The sequence below is a fragment of the Protobothrops mucrosquamatus genome, unplaced genomic scaffold (assembly GCF_001527695.2).
Source record: "Protobothrops mucrosquamatus isolate PMUCROS unplaced genomic scaffold, P.Mucros_1.0 scaffold461, whole genome shotgun sequence".
Taxonomy (NCBI): Eukaryota; Metazoa; Chordata; class Lepidosauria; order Squamata; family Viperidae; genus Protobothrops; species Protobothrops mucrosquamatus.
Window position 1 is genome coordinate 250,539 of NW_015386782.1, and position 5,110 is coordinate 255,648.

The following is a 5,110-nucleotide window of genomic DNA, read 5'->3' on the forward strand; positions in this document are numbered from 1 at the left end:
GAACTGTAAAATCCTGCATGTCATAGGACTTGGTTATCTGAAGGATAGACTCCAGTTATTTCTGTGCATTTAGGCAGATCACCTATTAGAATAGAATAGAACTGGAAGGGACCTTGGAGGTCTTCTAGTCCAGCCCCCTGCTCAAGCAGGAGAACCTATACCATCTCAGACAAGTGACTGTCTAGCCTCTTTTTAAAAACCTCCAGGGATGGAGCACCCACAATTTCTGGGGGCAAGCGATTCCACTGGTTAATTGTCTTCACTGTCAGGAAGTTTCTCCTTAATTCCAGGTTGCTTCTCTCTTTGATCAGTTTCCAACCATTGTTTCTTGTCCTGCTCTCTGGTGTCCTGCCCTCTGTCCTGCCCATTTCACCTTAATGAAATGTTGTCATCTTGTGGGATCAAGTAAGCATGCCTTTTCTGTCACAGCTCCTGCCTTCTGGAATACCATTTCCCTGGAGGTGTGCAGTTTCTACTCTCCGAGTGTTTCAGAAATCTCTTAAGACTGGGATAGGAGTATTTGTGGAGCTCCTGATGATTTATTGTGGGGGAGGGAGGATTCATGTGGTTTTCTTCAAACAGTTGTATTTCTGTAAATTATGTATTCTTTTGAATATGGTAAACTGCCCAGAATCTTTTGGAATTAGATGGCCTTAAAATTAAAAGAAAAAAATGAAATAAGCAGTAGTGAAGGCAGGAGATAGCAAAGTACATTATGGAGATTAAAAAAAATTAACCTTAGTGAGTTTTTTTTTAAAAAAAAAACACTTTTAAACTTAATGAGTTAATAATACTAACTTTGGGAAGGATTGTGTATATGAGTTGCTTTTCCTTCTCAGTTAGCAATATTAGTATGAAGGGCAGAAGAATCCAAAGAGGACACAGCCTACAATTGCCATGTCTATCCTTCAATAATTATTTCCAATTTAAGCAGTTCAGTTTTGAAACTTGAAACTGCTGATAATTTCAAGTTACCTCTGATCATAAAACTGTGGGCGAGAAATATCACAATTAAGAACCACAAACTTTTGAGTATCTCCCAAAATACCTAGAGACTCGCTGACATTCTGAAGTGATGTCAATACAGAATGACATTATACTCAAACTGTTTTCTCTCATTTCTCCTGAGAAAAAATTCCAAACTATGTTCCAAAGGCCATTTAGGGTTATTTTTAATCTACTAAAATATTGAAACATGGCTTAAGATGTTCTCTGAGCCAGCAGCATTTGAAAACAGAAAGGAGGGAAGTCAAATCTGTAAGGAAGTCTGTATGGGGTGGGGGCAAAGGGCAGGGGGAACCCAGACATTTTATTTTCAAACTGCCAATCACATGATGCAAAGAATAAAATAAATGTAAGGATATATTGTACAAGATACAGTGATGTAAAAAAACCTAACAGAGTACGTAACATAATCACAGTTTGATTGGAGCATTCCCTTGAGAAAAAAATCAAGACTAGAAGAGAGACGAATCTCACTCTTTCTTAATCTTCAGTGTGTGGCATGCTGGGTGAAATCTAATCACTCAGTTCCTATAGCACTGGGTGTCAGTGAATGGAAAAAGAACACATCTAAGGGATAATAAGGGTTCTGGGTCAATCAGATGGAGAGGTCAGTCAGAGTGTGAACTTCAAGCATATATAAAATCAGATTTGATCTGAATTTTGTGAAGAGAAAATTGCTTACTGTATCATGTTCTTGACTAGGTACTGACCTATGCAGAATCTTCACTGAATTCTGGACATCTTAAAAAATAGTTTCGGGTGGTTTTTCTCCTCCTTACATCTCCAAGAGTCATGGGTTAACAAGTCTAAGCAGAAACACACAACTGGAAAAGCCCAATCGGCACTCTTCACTCACTCTGTATTTTAGCAGAAATAATAGGAGTAGAAGATGATAAGATAAGATAAGATAAGGTAAGGTAAGGTAAGGTAAGGCAAGGCAAGGCAAGGCAAGGCAAGGCAAGGCAAGGCAAGATAAGATAAGATAAGATAAGATAAGATAAGATAAGATAAGATAAGATAAGATAAGATAAGATAAGATAAGATAAGATAAGATAAACTTTATTGTCATTTTTTTACTGTGGGCACAATGGCACACATCAAAAATGAAGTTTAGTTGCCCGCTCTCAAAGTGAAACACATACATGACACACACCTAAACATACTATGTACAACATATGTATAGACCCACACCTTTACATATACATAGCAAATAAATATTAAATACTGTCCATCTTGAATATATAACGGAAGGTGGGAGTTCACAAGGTTAATGCTGTATGGAATGAAACTATGGCTGAATCTGGATGTTCTGCTATGGATACCATGAAGCCTACTCCCAGAAGGTAACAAGGAAAACAGGTCATGGAGACGATGTGTAGTATCCCAGATAATCTTATGGACCCTGCTCAAGCAACGCTTCTGTGCTATGTCCTGGATGGGAGGGAGGGAACTGCCAATGATCTTTTCGGCCATTCTCACCACTCTCTGCACCGCCTTCCTGTCTGAAGCAGTGATTCCTCCAAACCAGACTGTGATGCTGTATGACAGGATGCTCTCGACTGTCCCCCTGTAGAAAGTGGTCAGGACAGGGGAAGGAAGACGTGCTTTTCTCATGCAATGCAGAAAATGCAGGGGCTGCTGTGCCCGCTTCACCAGTTTCTCACTGTTGAGTGACCAAGTCAGCCTACTCATTAGCTGCACACCCAAGAATTTGATGCTGGTAACCGTCTCCACAGGTGAATCATTAATGCACAGAGAAGTGTGGCTGTGCCTGCCTTTTCTGAAATCAACAATGATCTCTTTGGTTTTTCCGGTATTTAAAACTAGGCTGTTTTCCTTACACCAATTCACCAACCCCTCAACCTCCTTGTGGTAAGTTTCCACCTTGTCATCCTGGCCCACTACTGTTGTATCATCTGCGAACTTCACAATATGGTTGGTGGCAAACCTAGCACAACAGTCATGGGTCAACAGGGTGAACAGCAGCGGACTTAAGACATAGCCCTGAGGAGAACCTGTGTTCAAGAAAATGATATTAGAGGTATTTGTTCCAACTCGCACATATTGGGGCCTGTTGGTAAGAATATCTATGGGGGCCTTATAGTGCATGTGAAATACCGGTGATTTTATGCAGTGATAGAAAAGAGGTGGTGATGTATGAGGAGGAAGAGCAGCAGCAAGGTGATTGGGTCTTATTTGGAAAAAAAATAGGATTGTGATGTAAAGGTATTGGTGAATAAATGTATCCTAACTGAGGATTAGTAAATAAAGCTTTGTATGTGTGTGTATTTGTGTGTGTGTGTGTGTGTGTGTGTAGGTGTGTCCAATGTAATGCTAATGGGAAAAATACAAGAAGTGAAATTGTTGCACTGTTGGTTCTGTGATAAATGTATAGGAAAGGCACTTCAACAAGTACTTCTGCAAATGGAATCAGGCAAATGTCATACTTGTACAAATACATTTTCTGCTAAATGATTGAAGGTTTCTGGTAGCAGAATGGTACTGTTGGATACAATCAGTGCTATTTTTTTTCAGGACTGTTCCAGTATAACGAACAATGATGGAATTTAGAACTTCCTTCATATGTTGACTCTTTTCTTTGTATATTCAGTCAAGAGGAACGAAAACTTGTATTTCTTTTTAAAGAATAGGGGGGGGGGGAATGAGGCAACCCCATCATTTAAGCTGTGCAAATTTTAGTCTAAATTTAATTATTTAATCTAAAGTAATATTAATAATAAAATGGATAGTTGAATTTTCAGTTACGGTGTTTTTTGTAAACCAGCATTCTGGTTATTTCTGTGAAGATAAATCTGAGCTTCAACAATGGGGCTGTAACTCAAACAGGTCAAAGTTTAATAATGCATAAGAGTAGAAAACTTGGGTTAAAATCCTTAACAAAACTTTGTGGAACTTGGCACTTCTGATTCCATATGAATTTAGTTTTGTTCAAAGAACATTGTAAAATGTTTTAAATAAACTGAAGATTTGCCCCATTATAAAATAAAGGAATTATACTTGTGCTTTGAGACCTAGCAAACTAAGATTCCCACTATGAAACTATATTTGTGCAATCTGCTTTTTACTCCTTTAATAGCCTGCAGTACAGAGCAGAGGCCAAAATCTCTACTTATTAACTTAGTTTTAATAAGGACCATTATCGGCTGACATTATTCTCTTTACACATGCATGTCCCAGTTTTCCTCCAGCCCATTTCTTAAGTGTGAAAGCTTGCCTTCTCTCACTAATTAAATTTCATCATTATCTGTTACTCAAGGAAAGAGACTGAGAGATCCTGGCTGGCTCTTTTTGATGTACTTAATCAACTCCTAGAGGCCAAATAATTATCCAGGGGGTGATGGGATAGCCTCTTTATTTCATTGTCTTCCTTCTCAAACTGTCCATTATCTTGCAGTAATAACAACTTATATAGCCTATCATGTATTGACTAGGGGAGGCGGAGAATCACATAATCGAGTTCAGGATACAAATTTTACATTTGAAAATGACATCATCAGATTAGTCTGGAGGTAGTTCAACCTGATGTGGCAGCCTGATGCTAAAGAATATCAGTGTGTGTGTGTGTGTGTGTGTGTGTGTGTGTTTATCCAACAGAAAAAAACTATAGCTTCAGCCACAGGGAAAGATCTACCAAGGAACCAAATAGAGCAAAGGCTCTGAATCAACATAGGACAAATGTATCAGCTCCAGATCTTTTTAGAGTTAGGTCATTATTGCTGGAATATTTCCTTTCTCTTGACCTGGTCTTTTGTTCCAAGTTGGAGTTTCATGATAGAAAGAATAGATGGGGCTTTCTTCACCACTTGACAAATACTCTTGCTGTAGTTTTGAAAATTCTATCAAGTTTGCTTTAGTGTGCATAGCACCATAGGAAGCCATTGAATGAGAGAAGAAATGTAGGACCTTGGACTCAGCGATGTTTGAAGTGAGGCTGAAAAGGTTACCAGGGCGTTAGGTTAAGCATCTCTGACATATAAGTCTCTAGGTGGTACTATTTCAGTGATGGTTCATCAAAATGCCATGGAAGACTCTTTCCATCTCAAAAGACATATAATTTTCAGGAATGATTTTCACCTAAAGACTT